The sequence below is a fragment of the Bos taurus genome, chromosome 13 (assembly GCF_002263795.3).
Source record: "Bos taurus isolate L1 Dominette 01449 registration number 42190680 breed Hereford chromosome 13, ARS-UCD2.0, whole genome shotgun sequence".
NCBI classification, from domain to species: domain Eukaryota; kingdom Metazoa; phylum Chordata; class Mammalia; order Artiodactyla; family Bovidae; genus Bos; species Bos taurus.
Window position 1 is genome coordinate 73056691 of NC_037340.1, and position 17259 is coordinate 73073949.

At 46.3% G+C, this 17259-nt stretch overlaps 1 long non-coding RNA gene and 1 pseudogene across 1 annotated transcript; both read right to left on the minus strand.

Moving 5' to 3' along the window:
* Positions 1–793: 793 nt before the first annotated feature.
* Positions 794–5582, minus strand: LOC101902669 (uncharacterized). Its single transcript, XR_009497013.1, has 2 exons — positions 4455–5582; positions 794–3918 (listed from the first exon to the last, which is right to left on the minus strand). It is a non-coding gene; the product is annotated as an uncharacterized lncRNA (long non-coding RNA).
* Positions 5583–16602: 11020 nt separating this feature from the next.
* Positions 16603–16720, minus strand: LOC112449454 (uncharacterized; annotated as a pseudogene).
* Positions 16721–17259: the final 539 nt, after the last annotated feature.

Consider the following 17259-nt stretch of genomic DNA (forward strand, 5'->3'; position numbering starts at 1 on the left):
TGGAACAGGTTATCATTTCCTCCTCCAGGGCTCTTCCCTACCCAGGGATCAAACACACGTCTCCTGCATTGTCAGGCGGATTCTCTTCCACTGAGCCATCAGGGAAGCCTCATTCATCTTATAACTGAATGGAAATAATTCTTCTATTAAACTTTCCTCAATTGTTCAATTTGGGTGTATCACCTGGTTCCTGCCAGAACCCTCAGTAATACAGGCTGGTGATGAATCTATCCATATTAGTACACAGTGGGCCAATGTCTACAGAGTTGGAGGAAGGATTGAGAGAGATACTCTCCCCCAAATTCATTATCCATAAGATTCATCATTCATGTGTGAAGAAAAGCAAGATCTATTCTCAAACATGCAGGAACTGTAACTCTCACATACCCTTCCTAAAAAATCTAGTTCAAGATTTAATTCCAGCTAACAACACCACCAAAAAAAAAAGAAAGAAAGAAAGAAAAGAAAATGCAGAATTAATGAATAAGAATATCCCAATCTGAACCAATCCTGGTCAGGGGGTATTATCTCCAGTTAAAGAATTAAGTTGTGGGTAACTTAGAACTACAGCACTAAATGTAACTGTCAAAGTTGTAAAGAGGAAAAGTAACATAATGAAAAAAAATCTGATGTTCAAGGCCAGTGTCTTAGAGTTAAGGTAGCTACTGTAACACACAGACTGTTACAAATACCTGGTAAATAGACTAGAAGAGTTCTTTCTCATGTAACAGTTCTGGGTGGGCAGAAACTCTCCATTCAGTCCTTCTGGAACTCAGGCTGAATCTACAACATGTGGGTCTCAAAGTCACCCTGGGGGTCATCTTTATTAAGGAGTCCTGGGAATTTTGAGGGGCCAGGCTCAGAAGCGGCACACAATGCTTCAGTCCACGCTCAGTCCCCACCCCTGCGACTGGGTCCTGTGGTCACACTGAATTGCAGGGGAGACGTAGGGAAACGTAGTCCAGTTTGGGAAGGAACGGAGAGCCAGGATGTGGGTGAGCCTCTAGCCGTCTCTGCTGGGTTGGGAACGCATCTTCCTGGAGGGAGCACCTTTGCTCCCCTTCCCGTAAGACTTGTCATCATCTTCCACATATCGAAGAGTCACGTGACCTTGTCTAACCTCACCAGCCAGCTGGACAGTCTTCAAAGGCAGGACAGTTCCAGTTTCTCCAAAGTCTCCAGCCCTGACGCAGAGCCTGCTGGAGAGTAGGAACTTGTTATATGTTGGTGCAAAGATGAAAGGGAAGTTTCAGGTCATTATTCACAAGTTCCTGAGATACACAAAGCTCTCTGCTGAGTGTGACCTGTGTCCAGTCCTATGAAGAGTTCAAGCTGCCTTGGTTAAGGGAGGGCAAGTCAAAGCACAAGCAAAAGGACTTCAACCCACAGGCAAATTAATCCCTCCCCACGCCACTCCCTCATAAAAATACGTGTCACAGTAATAGCTCCCATTTAATGAGTACCTATTATGTGCTGGTCATTGCGGGAAGCCATGTGGCTTGATCTCATCAAATCCTCCCAGCAGCCCGATGAGGTAAGTGATTAGTTCCCATTTTCTGGGGCAGAAACCAAGGCTCAAAGCGGTGAGAGAGGAAGCTGGAGTTTGAGCGTGAACATGCTAGGCCTCAGCCTGTGCTCTTGCCCTCTGTCGGCACCCCGAAGAAAGCGGGGCTGGCTGGGCGACAGCCAGGTCTGGAAGAGCCCTAGGTGGGCAGGTGGGAGCCCAGGGTTGGCATCCCAGCCCTGCATCGGGCTCTGTCTGTGTGACTGAGAGTGGGTCACCTCATTCATTCAGCACATAGTTCCCTGGCTGGCTCTGTGCCAGACACAGGATGTAGAGAGAAAAAAAACAAACCATTCTTGAGTTGGTTTCCTCACAGTGAAGCAGGAGAGCTGGGGCTATTGGTTTGACACAACATGATAAAGGTCATCAAGTATTTCTTCCTCTTCGGCTCTGTTGTCTTCCTCTGAGAAACTTCAGGCAAGGGATCCAGACCTCAATGGTTGCAAACTCAAAGGCTGACAGAGCCAGCATGGAATGCAGACGGTCTGGAGTTTCAGGTCCAGTGCTTCCAGCTTTGTGACCTATGACTTGGGCAAATCCTCTCTGAGCCTCAGATTCCTCGTCTGTTGACTGGAGACAATGCATATATACATACCAAGCTCAGAGTTCTGTGTATATTGTTGTTGTTGTTCAGTCGCTCAGTCGTGTCCGACACTTTGCAGCCCCATGGACTGCAGCACACCAGGCTTCCCTGCCCTTCACCATTTCCCAGAGCTTGCTCAAACTCACGTTCATTGAGTCGGTGATGCCATCCAACCATCTGTGTGTGTGTGTGTGTGTGTATACACACATAGCCAATACTCAGGCCACCTGATGTGAAGAGCCTTTCCACTGGAGAGTCTTTTTATTGGAAAAGACCCTGATGCTGGGAAAGACTGAAGGCAAAAGGAGAAGGGGATGACAGAGGATGAGATGGTTAGATAGTATTACTGACTCATTGGACATGAATTTAAGCAAACTCTGGGAGATAGTGGAGAACAGATGAGTCTGGCATGCTATAGTCCATGGGGTTGCAAAGAGTCAGACACAACTTAACTACTGAACAACAACATATATGTATTAAAATATACCTAGCTCATAGGGTTTATATATAATATAGGATTGTGCTGTGCTTAGTCGCTCAGTATGTCCAATTATTTGCAACCCCATGAACTGTAGCCTGCCAGGCTCCTCTGTCCATGGAATTCTCCAGACAAGAATACTAGAGTGGGTAGCCATCCCCTTCTCCAGGGGATCTTCCCAACCCAGGGATTGAACTCAGGTCTCCCACATTGCAGGCAGATTCTTTACTGTCTGAGCCACCAAGGAAGCCCAAAACTGCAACTTTAATGTTCAAAATATGCTCAAATAGCTCCTGATTTTAAAGACTCTGTATGAGCTAAAGAAAATGTCTGGAGGCCAGATTTTGTCCCTGGCCCTGTGGATTCTGTAACAGCTAAGTTCTCTGCTGATTCTCATCTTCTAGGATCTCTGAATAGGAAGGAGGATGACAAGGAAGGGGTTACCCCCAACTCAAGTTTACAGGATTAGGCTCAGAGGCACCCAACAGAAAATCCTAAAATTATAGTGGCCAAAATAAGAAAGAAGAAGTCCAAAGGTGGGCAATGCAGGCTGGTATGGCAACTCCATGAAAACGGTTTCTTCCATCTCTAGCAAGTGGCCTCTTTCCTCATTGCCCAGTACGGCTGCTGGGGCACTGGCCATCACATCTGCAGCCCAGAGAGCAGAGTGGCAGAAGACCATTTCTCTTATAAAGATAGTTCCTGACTTGCTCACAACACTACTATTTATATAGTCACATGGCCATATCTAATTGCAAAAGACACTGGAAAATACCTTGGAGCTAGGAACAAGATAGCTACCTAAAAAAGAGATCGTTACTGAAGAAGAAGAAGATAGTAGATATTAGAAGGCAAATTGCCTAGTGTGTGAGGAGGGCATGTGACTAGCTGGAGAGGATATTACCAGGCAATTAGCCTTTGCCGCCCACGTGACCTCTTTTGCCTCATGTCGTTGAGCCCCTTTCTGACTCCAAGAAAAAATTAGAGAACCAGAGAGAGGCCAAATGAATAGAATGACAGCAATAGCTTACCAAGGACCTGCTATATTCCCGGCCCTTGCTGAGCCTTGCAAGAACATCCTCTCAGATCATTCTCTCTCTCCCGAGAGGCAGCCTTCTGCTTCAGAGCGGAGGGGTCATGTCCTGCCTGTGCCAGCTGTGGTAGGAGAAATCCAGTCGTCCCACAGACAGTTACTAACCAGCTTTTCCAGTTTTATCTGCTCTGCATCTTGGCTTTTGGAGATTCCCGGTTCCTCCAACCCCTGAGCCTTCCTGAGGATCTTAGTCTTGTGTCCTGATGAAAGTGAAAGTGTTAGTCACTCAGTCATGTCTGACTCCTTGTGACCCTCCTGGACTGTAGCCCACCCAGGCTCCTCTGTCCACGGAATTCTCCAGGCAAGAATACTGGAGTGGGTAGCCATTCCCTTCTCCAGGGGATCTTCCTGACCCAGGGATCAAACCCAGGTCTCCCGCATTGCAGGGAGACTCTTTACTATCTGAGCCACCTGGCTCCCCCTAAATTGTCAGGTTTTAACCTCTCAGGTTTCTTAAATCGGTCCCCACTCAGCATCTGCTTTCCAGCTTCCAGAATGTGGTTGACTCTCCAGATCTGCTGTCATGGCCTCACATGGTCTCTCTGTCCCAGTGGATAAGTGTGTATTTTTTTTTTTAATGCCTTTATGTCATTATACTGGAACTCCAGAGAACAGTGAAGGTAAGTATGTGTGCCATGTTTAACTGGCAACCTCCAGCCTGCATCCTTGACTCGGGCAGCCCTCCGCGTTCAGAAGGATTCCACTGCATTCCCATCCCACTCCTCTTCCTCCTTACCAGTTCCAGGAGCCTGTTGGACCTGCAGCACATGGGGCTGTCTTTCTCCCGCTGAGCCTGGTTCTGCTTATCTCCTGCTTCTACAGCCCCAGATCCTTTTCTCAAGGTCAGAGCTCTTGCCTCTTTCTTCTTTGCCCTCAGACAAGTCTGGGCAAGCCCATGGCAGGTAGCTCTGAGTCTCTGTTGTGGCTCATTCCTGAGAGGTCAGGTGTAGGCCTTCAAGAGTTAAAATTCAAAGCTGGGGATGAAAGCTAGCCATTTCTAAATGGGAACAGCAGAGAAAATCTCTCCCTAAGGGTATATCCTTAGTGTGATTACAATGGAATCCAAAGTCAAAAACCTGATTAGAGTGCACTCCTCCTTGTAAACCCCTTAGGAAAGTGCTATCCTAAAGGAAATCAGTTCTGAATATTCATTGGAAGGACTGATGCTGAAGGTGAAACTCCAGTACTTTGGCCATCTGAGGCAAAGAACTGACCCATTGGAAAAGACCCTGATTCTGAGAAAGATTGAAGGCAGGAGGAGAAGGGGATGACAGAAGATGAGATGGTTGGATGCCATCACCAACTCTATGGACATGAGTTTGAGTAGGCTCCAGGAGTTGGTGATGGGCAGGAAAGCCTGGCGTGCTGCAGTCCATGGGGTCGCAAAGCGTCAGACAGACTGAGTGACTGAACTGAACTAACGGTACACACTGTTGCTGGGTGCAATTGACCTGGCCAGCACCTCCTCCAGGGTTTCCTCCCATGTCTTGGTTAAGCGCCCACAGGAGATCCCAGTTTGGGTTCAGAAGCCATGTTGTATCAATGTCTCCAAACCCCCGAGTCCCCTCTGCGGGCCGTGATGCTCATGATACTCGTAAGATAAGAGGCACACGGTCCTCAAGAACTAAGTGAGCATCCATCCCTTCTGTTGGGCTTGAGGAGTGTTCTGGGATGCAGGAGTTGGCTGTGGAATCCAGGGCAGTACCAGGGTAACCTAGACTCTGGGCACCCTGCGAGAACACCTGTGGCAGCAGGTTTGCTCCTCAGATGCCATCCAGGGTGTGTACTTGTTGCATATGCAGCTTAAAATAGTTATTTCCTGTTTCCCACCCACCCCACCCCACTTTGCCCAGCAAGGCAGATGGTGGAGTGGTTCAGAGAGTGGGCTCTTGAACTGGAATGCCTGGGTCGAAACCCGAGCACCAACACCAGCTGTGAAACAAGTCATTTCACCTCTTTCTGCCTTGGTTTCCTCATCCATAAAATGGGGAGACAAAGCACAAATTCTACCCCGTAGGGTTACTGTAAGGATTAATGCATGTAAAGCACTTCAAATGTCTTCTACATTCCTTGCCTAAAATCCCTTACCTAAAATACCAATATCTCAGGGTCCTCGCACATTTTGGGATTTGGGGAGTTTTGGAGTTTTAGAAAGCATATGTCGTAGGTTATATTAAGATACTAGTGGGAGGGATAAATTAGGAGTTTGGGATTAACATACACACTTGTTGTTTTAGTCACTAAGTCATGTCTGACTCTTTTGCGACCCCACAGACTGTAGCCCACCAGGCTTCTCTGTCCATGGGATTTCCCAGGCAAGAATACCGGAGTGGGTCGCTGTTTTCTTCTCCAGGGGATCTTCTCCACCCAAGGATTGAACCTGAGTCTCCTGCATTGGCAAGTGGGTTCTCTTCCACCAAGCCACCTGGGAAGCCCAACATATACATACTACTATATAAAACATAGATAACCGACAAGGACCTACTGGATTGCACAGGGCACTGTACTCAGTATTTTGTAGTAACACATATGGGGAAAGAATCTGAAAAAGAATAGATATATGTATACATGTAATTGAACCGCTTTGCTGTACACCTGCAACTAATACATTGTAAATTAACTATACCTCAAAATAAAAAAAATTTTTTAAAGATACTAGTGGGGAACTGGGTGAGCATGCCATAATTAAACACATTAATATCTCTGCAGAGTAACATCAATATTCATACAACTGTTCAGGTTGGGTTTTTACCACCAGAGGAGTTTTGGTCCTAACCTTAAATTATTTTGCTCACAACTTTTTTGGCTCCCAGACTGCAGGTAGGGGATTGTAGGCCTCTGTAAGGGTTTTTGTTATTAGTGTTTAATGAACATTCAGTGTCACGGCCATGTAATCACTTCTTGACTACAACTCAGAGCTTTCACGCTCAAGGCTCTTCTGGGTTCACGGGGTTTTCGGCACCAACAGCTCTGAACAACCTTCAGAGGCAGAGCGGACTCTCCTCTCCTCTCTCTACCCAGGCCCTCAGCTTAGTGGTTTCCCTCTCTGCCCTTCAATATGCTGGTGGGGTGTGGATGCAAATTCAAGTCTTCAAGAGCCTTCTCCAGGGAGCCAGCTGGCCCACAACAGGAGGGGGGTGGATAAGCCACGAGAAAATGTTGTTTCTGGCAAAGCTGCCATGGGTTTCAGGCAGGAGTCTGGTCTGGGCAGGAGAGATCATGGAGCCAGAGAAGGATTTACAGCTTCTCCACAGCCCCTGGGCGTCCACAAACATCTCTAGGGCGGATGCAGCCACACTTGCTGGAAGGCGTGGGGAAGGGATACTGGGAAGTTTCCTCAGGTGAGCCTCCAGAAAACACGTGTGTGACAGGTGCTCAAGACATTAGGGGGGCCTCCCAGGTGGTAAAGGATCCACCTGCCAATACAGGAGATGCGGGTTCAGTCCCAGGGTTGGGATGATCTCCTGGAGAAGAAAATGGCAACCCACTCCTATATTCTCACCTGGGAAGTCCCATGAACAGAGGAGCCTGGCGGGCTACAGTCCATGGGGTCACAAAGGGTCAGACACAACTTAGCGACTAAATAGCAACAACAAGGTATTAGGGAGTTAGAATGACTGTTGCAGGGGGCAAAGCCCCCACCCCAGCACGGCCCCTGAGAGAGGCCTCATCTGGACAACCCTGTCCACACCTCACAGAGCTCCCTCCCCCACTGCCTGCTTGCCCAGGCATTCCTGGCACAGCTTTCTCAATATGGGACTTTATTTTGCAAATTCCTTTCTTTTGGGATTTGTCTGGGAGGGAAAATTCGTTCCTGCGTTCCTATGTCTTGTCAGTGGAGCTTAGGCAATCAAAGACATGAGCCCTTTTCCAAGACTGGGAGAAGAGGGTAATTGGACTCAAACTTCTATACCACAAATGTGGACCCAGCTCCTCAGTCCACCTGTCCAAGACTTCTAAGCCTTATGCCAACTGGAGTCACAGAGGAGCCAGGGTTTCCCCTCCTGTTTTCATCCCCTTCACCATCTGGGGTGCCCCCTTTCCCTCTCGGCCACTTAACTCCCCCTCCACCCCAAAAGGACCTGAGACTTGGAACAGTCCCTCTGCTCACTTCCTAAGAAAGAATCCCCGCTCCCCGCCGCCCCCCGCAAGGAAGAACCCTGGAGTAGGTGTTAGGAGAATTCAGAAGTTTCAGCTCTGCCCATCACACACACTGTGACCTGGTCCCTTATCCCCTCCATGCCTCAATATCCCCATATACTGGAGGGAGAGATTGAATTTGAGCAGAAGTTATAAAATCAAATAGCTGGAGAAACCAGGCAGATGGAGAGCAAGGATCAGGTGAGCTTAGAAAACGCCAGCCCAGCTGAAGGGGACAACAGCTACCAAAGTCCAGCTCCTCACTGCCATGTAGAAGAGAAAGCCCCATGTTGTGAGATTTCTGATTCTTCAAGAGAAGATGTATTAGTCAGGATAAGCTGCTGTAACAAACAATCCCAAAGCCCATTGCCCTAATATTGTAAAGCTGGTATTTCCTGTTCCCACCACAGTCCAGTGTGGGCCAGCGGGGGGCTCCCCACAGCCATGGAGGGGCCCCGTGCCTTTCGTCTGGTGGCTCTGCCCTCTCCTCAGGCCTAGGGGCCTCCCCTGGATCTTCCCCACCTGCCCCACAGACCCAGAAAAGAGTCTGGAGGGTGGGGAGGGAGGAAGTGGGCAGGAAGTAGGACATACTGTTGATACTTCTGCCCACATTCCACTGGCTACAGTGTAGTCACATGGTCCACATGACCAAGAGTGAGGCTGGGAAACGGAGTCTTGCTCTGTTCAGGGCAATGGCACCCACTCCAGTACTCTTGCCTGGAAAATCCCATGGACGGAGGAGCGTGGTAGGCTGCAGTCCATGGAGTCGCTAAGAGTTGGACATGACTGAGTGACTTCACTTTTCACTTTCACACATTGGAGAAGGAAATGGCAACCCACTCCAGTGTTCTTGCCTGGAGAATCCCAGGGATGGGGGAGCCTGGTGGGCTGCCGTCTGTGGGGTCACACAGAGTCGGACACGACTGAAGTGACTTAGCAGCAGCAGCAGCTGTTCAGGGAAAAATAGGGTGTAGGTTTGATGAAAGGCAGACTTTTGGTGAAAGTCTCTGACACAAGGTGAAAATCTGGATTATATGTGAAATTTTCTAATTCTTAAATATTGGCAAGTCATTAAATTTTTACAAAAGATATTACTTGGATTAAACAAAGCCTTCTTATGAACAGTACAGCCCTCATGCTATGTCTGTGACCACTAGTTAGAGGGTCTCATCTTGCCCAAATGATCCTACATGGATGGGCCATGGATTGGTGAGGCGGCTGTTTTCAATTACTCACTTACACGTTCACACAGTCATTCAACAAACATTTATTCAACTACTCCATGCCAGACCTTGTGATAGGCAGTGAGGACACAAGAAGAACAAAAAACCTCTTTCCTTCCTTTGAAGAGTTCACAGTTGTTTTTACCCCTGGGTAGAAAATAGTGTTCAATTTTTTAAATGAAATTTTAGACTTATTTGACATAGTGCTACATTTTAGCAGAGGAGCATCCCTTAACAGGAAAAAATGACTTCCTAGGGGGAATTCTGGGTTAAGGACTAATAGGGAGAGCAGTAGATAGTGTCAGGAGCCCTGATTGGAAAGTTTGTCCCCTCCAAGCTTTACCATTCAGCATGAGCATGGGCTCAGGCAAGTGGGTTGTCCTAGCTGAGCCTCAGTCTCCACCTCTGTGAAATGGGGATGATAGTACCTATCTTACAGGGCATCTGGGAAACAAGAGAAGGAGTCAGCAAAGCTGAGCGTGGTGCCTGGCACACGGCAGATACATTACCCCTTGTTTCCCGGTGGCCATGGTGGTGAGCCAGGGGTGATTAGTTTGGAACAGCAGTATCCCAGCATCTCATTTAATTCCCAGTCAGCATTTACTGGGTGTGACCCCGGGCCAGGTCCTATACTGGGTGCTGGGGACACAAGGTGAGAAAGGGCTGGCCCACCGAGAGGAACTCATGATCTAAAGGCAGCTGCCTTCTGACCTCACCCATCATAGGTATGTGCCCTTCATCACCTCAAATCAAAAGGCAGATGGGAGGGCAGGATGCTTGGTCCAGAGTTACTTTACCAACAAGCATGTTGGTCATCTTGGTTGACATCAGCAAAGAACTATTAGCAGAAGGCTTGGAAGGACCCCAGGGGACTGGGATGGGGATGGGGGCTTGAGGTGGACTCAGGCTGGAGAGACAAAGGGTTTCCTTAGGTACCAGTTCACAAAGAGAGCCCTGCACAGATTTTGAAAACTTCCAGTTACCAAAAGGGAAACATGTGGGGAGAGAGATAAATCAGGAGCTGGGGACTGACACATAGGCATTAATATATATAAAATAGATAACCACTCATAACCTAGTCCACTCCAGTACTCTTGCCTGGAAAATCCCATGGACAGGGGAGCCTGGAAGACTGAAGTCCATGGGGTCACTGAGGGTCGGACACGACTGAGTGACTTCACTTTCACTTTTCACTTTCATGTATTGGAGAAGGAAATGGCAACCCACTCCAGTGTTCTTGCCTGGAGAATCCCAGGAACGGGGGAGACTGGTGGGCCGCCATCTATGGGGTTGCCCAGAGTCGGACACGACTGAAGTGACTAGCAGCAGCAGCATAACCTACTGCAGAGCACAGGAAACTCTACTCAGTATTCTGTAATAACCTATACGGGAAGAGAATCTGAAAAAGAATGGACATATGAATAACTGAACCGCTTAGCTGTATACCTGAAACTAACACAACATTGTAAATCAACTATACTCCAATACAAAATAAAAATTAAAACAAACTAGCAAACAAACAAAAACCAAAGAGAGCTTTGTGACTTGATGCTGTCCCTAGGGCCAGAAAGCTTCCTCTAATCTAAGGTTGTCTACAGTCTTCCAGCCAGCCCTGCGCGGGGAGGGGCAGTCACAAGACTCAGCTGCGAACATGGACTGAAGAAGCAGAGAGATGGTTCCAGTCTGTCCAATGCTATCCAGCTGCTAAGGAGTGGCCCAGAGATTCGAATCTAGGTTTGCAGTCTTTTTCTACACTTCACAACAGTGCCAGGGAGAGAGATTTCTGCCGTAGGGCTCAGAGGACCTTCTCTGGGGGTTCCTGATCAGCTGCCCCAGGATGGAGGGAGGGAAGCCAGCCAGCGAGGGCTCTGAAGGGGTCTGGCAAGAGATAAATTTCTCTGTCTGAGGCCTGAGGCTGTCTGGAAAGCCAGAGTTCCTCCCTCCCTTCCCTGATGATTGCCAGTTCTGACTGTTACAGGTCACTTCGGCCTTCCGAATCTATGGTTCTACTATGCACCAGGCTCTGCTCAAAGCACACTGAGGGTACCGGGTGAGCTAGACAGACAGACGCGGACTCCAGCTTCACGGGGCAGCTAACCTATTCTGGAGGCCTCATGGAGCAAGAGATGCTTGAACGCAGATGGACAAGATAAGAAGCTGTACGCCACATTCAACAGGAGTGGGCAGGGCAGAGGCTCCATCCTGGGATGAGGCAGAAATGAATTTACCAGGCTTACCTTGAAGCTCCGAAGCTTAAACTCTAGAGCCCCTCACTTGCCAGATGCCTTCCAGTGATCTGGGAGGGGCCCAAGCAGGACACATTCAGGGTCACATGCTGATGCAGAGTTTGCCAAAGTAAGCTAGTTTAACTGCGGATGATGAAGAATGTTGCCTCTTTACTCTTTGACATTCCCCTTGGTCATACTTCCCCTCATTTGGGTGTCACGGGCACGGCGGTGACATTTTTGGGGATCTAGCTAAGGGGAAGCTGTCATGGAATGCCACATCGATGAAAAATAAAACTCAAAGTATATCACTGCTAAGAGGACATTTGCAACAAACTGCTTAATAGGCAGCATCTTAGTCAAAGGGTTTTTAAGATGCATGATCAAGGAAATAGGAAAAGTCCTGAAACCTTACAGCTCCCCTATGAAAGAAACTTATACATGTTTTTCTAAATTTGACAACAGTCCTAAAAATTTATGACCTCATTTATAATGAGTTGTGAAGCTGGGAAGAAACTTCTCTAAACTATCAACAATTAAAAAAAAAAAATCTTTTGGTCAACTGTGCTAGAGAAAAGACAAAACGCTCTTATTTTCTCTAAAGAAAATGACACTAAAAAATCAATGTCATATGAAGAGGTGATCCTAAAAGCATACAGCCAAAACTTAGGAATAAAAAAAAAATTTTATGGATGTATATCAGGCAATAAATATAAACATTATTATTTTTCTAGATATTGTCTAGGGTCTATCAGCTTGTTTAAAAATATTCATCTATTTGGTTCACTGGGTCGTAGTTGCAGGACACAGGAACTCTTAGTTGTAGCATATGAACCCTTTGGGGCATGTGGGATCTAGTTCCCTGCCTGGGGATCAAACCTGGGCTGTCTGCATTGGGAGCACAGAGTTTTAGCCACTGGATCACCAGGGAAGTCCCTGTTTATCATCTTCTAAAAATTTGTTGTGATTCTGTTTCTTGTTCTAAATATTCACATTCTTATCTGATTTTGTCTTCTTTTTTCTTAAAGAAGGTCTCCCAGCTTTATAAGTTTCAGGTCCACAAAACCTGGCTATCCTCTTATGGAGAGGGTAAGGCATGTGCAAAGGCCCAGTGGCAGCGGGTGGGAGCTGGGCTGTGATCGGGAAATAGAATCACAGAGAAGACCGGAAGAAGGGAGGGGAGCGTACTGCCTGTAACCCTGACTTGACTTCTCACTGCCTGTGCAGCCAAAGACGGGAGAGAGCCTTTGGACCCTGATCCAAAGAGACCAAGGCCAAAGAAAGGACCTCATAAGTCATTTCCTCCCCCTCCTACCAGTGTAGGGATCCTCTTCTTGACAGTGGCTTACTGAGCCTTAGCTGTACACACTTCCTGAGTTGGGGAGCTCACTTCCTCCCCCAAATGTGATACTACCACAGGTCAAAACTCTGGTTGTTAAACTTGCTTCAAGTTGACCCCTGTCTGTGCTTCCTTTTTGGGTTGTCTTCTTCCCTAGTGTGCCCAGAAGTAACTGGTCGCTTCTTCTCATTTCATAATAGCACTGCAGACATGTGAGACCAGTGTACAAGTTTGTTCCTGCCCAGGATTACCTGGCTTCCTTCAGAGATTCTTCCTATGACTTGACCTCTTTGGATTTTCCCACCCATTATGTCAAAGATTTCTAACCACACATACATATGTGATGATGATGATAATAGCTGACACACCTTGAATGCTTACTGTGTACTAGGCTCTGTGCTGGGTGTTGTTCGTGCTTAATCTTTATGACAATCCTGGGAAATAGGCACAGCTATGAAGCCCATTTTACAGATGAGGAAACCGAGGCTCAAAGTAACTAACCTTTCCAGGTTATATAACATATAAGTGGTATAATCTCCAACTTTAGAGCTCATGCTTTTAATCCCCACAAGTAGTAGCTGGAAGTAGGGAATTCTAATTTGTGTAATATGAGAATAATATTGATTGGGCTTTCCTGGTGGCTCAGCTCATAAAGAATCTGCCTGCAATGCGGGAGACCTGGGTTTGATCCCTGGGTTGAGAAGATCCCCTGGAGAAGGTAAAGGCTGCCCACTCCAGTATTCTGGCCTGGAGAATTCCATGGACAGTACAGTCCATGGGGTCACAAAGAGTCGGACATGACTGAGCGACTTTCACTTCACATAATCAATGTAGGTCGTTTCGTCAGGAAGCTCTGACAGTTTACAGTTGTACAAGTGTCAAGTAACTAAACTGTAAAATACACAATCCCAAACTTGACAGAACTGAAGGGAGAAATAGAATCTAGAGCAGCTGAAGATTTATAAAGTATTTCTTTAAATTATAATTATGGTAGAAGACACATAAAAAATGTACCATATTAACCATTTAAAGTGTATAATTTTATAGTATTATGTATATTTACATTTTTTCTAAATGATTTCCAAAGTTTTTCACATTGTAGAGCAGAAATTCAATTCATTAGACAACTTCCCTTTTCCCCTCCCTCAGCCCTGGGCCATCATCCTTCTACTTTCTTTTTTTTTTTTGACATACATTTTATTTTGTTGAAGTATAGTCAATTTACAATGTTGTATTAATTACTGCTGTACAGCAAAGTGATTCAGGCATACACAGACACACACACATCTTTTTCCATATTCTTTTCCATTATGGTTTATCCCAGGGTATTGAATACTGTTCCCTGTGCTATACTGTAGGACCTTGTTGTTTATTCATCCTGTATGTAATAGTTTGCATCTGCTAATGCCCACCCTTCTGCTATGAATCTGACTAGTCTAGGGAACTCATACAAGTAGAATCATATATTTCTTTCTTTTTGTTTTGTTTCACTTAGCATAACGTTTTCAAGTTTCATGTTGTAGCACATGTCAGAATCTCCTCTTTTTTAAGGCTAAATAATACACCATTGTATGTAGATATGCATTTTGCGTATTCATTCCTGTGTGTACAAATGTCAGTAGTTGGAGATCTTAATACCTTTTTCTCAGTCATTGATGGGTCAGCTAGTGACGCGCCAAACCAGTAGAACCATAATGTGGGGCTTCCACAGTGCTCAGTGGTGAAGAATCTGCCTGCCAATGCAGGAGGCTCCGGTTCAACCCCTGCTCCAGGAAGATCCCACGTGCCTCAGAACACCTAAGCCTGTGCACCACAACGACTGAGTCTGTGCTCTAGAGCCTGGAACCATCACTACTGAGGCCTTCAAGCCACCACTGAAGCCCACGTACCTAGAGCCTGTGCTCCACAAGAAAAGCTACCACAATGAGAAGCCCACACACCGCTGCGGCTACTAGAGAAAAACCTGCTCAGCCACAAAAACCCAGCACAGCCAAAAATAAAATAAAGACACATTAAAAAAACAAGGGAGATATATGGCATCTAGAAAAATGGTATTGATGAAGCCACCTGCAGGGCAGCAATAGAGACGCAGACAGAGAACAGACTGTGGGCACAACGAGGGAAGGAGAGCCTGGGGCAAATGGAGAGCAGCACTGAAACATGTACATCACCGTATGAAAGATGGACAGCAAGTGGCAAGCAGCTGCATGGCACATGAGCTCAGCCCAGGGCTCTGTGACAACCTAGAGGGCTGGGATGGGGTGGGAGAGGGCAGGGAGGTTCAGGAGGGAGGGGACAGAGGTATACCTATGGCTGATTCATGTTGGCGAATGGCAGAAACCAATACAACATTGCAAAGCAATTATCCTCCGATTAGAAATAAACAAATTAAGTTAAGGAAACATAATGGGGACTTCCCTGGTGGTCCAGTGGCTAAGACTCTACACTCCCAATGCATGGGACCTGGGTTCAATCCCTGGTCAGGGAACTAGATCCTGCATGCCACAACGAAGACACAGCACAGCCAAATAAACAAACAATAATACTTTAAAAACATAATGGTCTAGATAATACCAGCAACTACCTTGAGCTAATTGACACTTATGGTTCATTATAACCAATGACTTCTCTTCAAGTGCATGGGGTACCTTCACCAGGGTAGCCATATGCTCTGCCTTAAGCCAGTCTCACTATATTTCAAAATAGTGAAATCTTACAGAGTGTTCTCTGATCACAGTGAAAGTGAAAGTGAAAGTGAAGTCGCTCAGTCGTGTCCGATTCTTTGCGACCCCACCCTGTAGCCCACCAGGCTCCTCCGTCCATGGAATTCTCCAGGCAAGAATACTGGGGTGGATTGCCATTTCCTTGTCCAGGGGATCTTCCAAACCCAGGGATTGAACCCAGGTCTCCCGCATTGCGGGCAGACGCTTTAACCTCTGAGCCACCAGGGAAGTGGGATGGAATTATATATTAATAATGACATATCTAAGACAAACCTGCATATTCAGAAATTACACATTTATAAATAACTCAAGCATCCAAGAAGAAACAATGAAGAAAATTAAAAATATTTCCAACTAAGTGAAAATGAACGAACAGTATATCATCACCTGTGGGATGAATCAAAAGCAATGTCTAGGAGGATTTTTAGCTTTTAATGCTTATTTTGGAAAAGAATAAAATTCTGATACTCTGGCCTTTATGGAGAGTCTCTCAAATATCCTCTAATAAATCTCTCCTGTTTGAACAAGCTAGAGCGATTTCGTTTCCAAGGAAGAAATTTGGTTGATCAAGTAATTAGTACCAGGAGTGGGGCCCATGATGATTAACTTTACATGTCCACTTGGTTGGGCTCTGTTGTCCCGTTGTTTGGTCAAGTATAGATGTTGCTAAAGGTATTTTATTGATGTGATTAACATTTACAACCAATCGGCTTTAAATAAGGAATGTTACCCTCCATAATGTAGATGGGCCTCCTCCAGTGAGCTGCAAGTCCTAAGTGCAAAAAATGAGTTTTTCCAGAGAAGAAGGAAATCTGCTCCAAGACTGTAACATAGACCTTTCTCTCCCTTTCTCTCTCGTGTGTGTGTGTGTGTGTGTGTGTCTTAGTGAGGCATCTAAGATGCCTAATCCTTCCTGATCATCAAGTCCTATTAGCATGATATCATCAGTAAATTGGACCAGCGTGGTACTCATGCGACAGTGAGACAGACACACAGAGCTGGAGGAGTGACCTAATAGTAAAGAAAGGGGTGAAGGTGAGCCACTCTCCCTGCCAATGAAAGAGCCCTGAGTATGATTTTGCTGATTCTGTAACATTGGTAAGTCACTTTCCTTCTCTGGGTCTTAGTTTTCTCATCTGTAAACTGAGAGGGCTGGTTAAGACAACCTCCAAAGACCCTGTTTTTCCTAATCCTGAACTTCTGCCAATGATCAGAGCTTCCTGTCTCGCCGGCTGTGGGATGCTGTCCAACCTACTAATCTCACTCATCCTCAGTCTTCTTCCTTGAGAAATATATTAAACTGATAAGAACAAATACTACACTTGATCTTAGCCAAAAGGCCAAGAAGCGATTCCTTGAGAAATATAGTTAATAACCTACTGTCTCTCAGCATGGCTGTGAACTGAAATGCAGCCCCAAGACAATAAGCTCCGTGATTAAGGGCACTGGCTTTAGCCGTGGTCCAGACTTGACTTTGAGTCCCAGACCCACCACTGCTTGGCCGAGTGAACACCTTGAGCAACATTCTCCTCTGTCAGCCTCCGTTTCCTTATCTGCTAGATGAAGACAATAGTACCCACCTCACAGGATTGCGTGAGGATGAAATGAGATCCTGGTTGTAAAGTGCTTGTCATATCTTAGGTGTCTGACGAGTTTGGGCCTGTTCTCTGCCTGAATCCGCACCATTATCTTTCAAAACTTCAGTTCCTTCGTATATGAAATGGGATTAGTAAATCCTCATTACAATCATAGGAACTTCACACACAGCTTGAATCCACTCAATGTTCCCGCTAGACAAATACAAGTTTCAATTGTCTTTTCCACTAGGGACACAGGCATAAAAGGACTCTGTGGGGTAAGAGATACGTCTAGGTAAAGGACACACACTGGG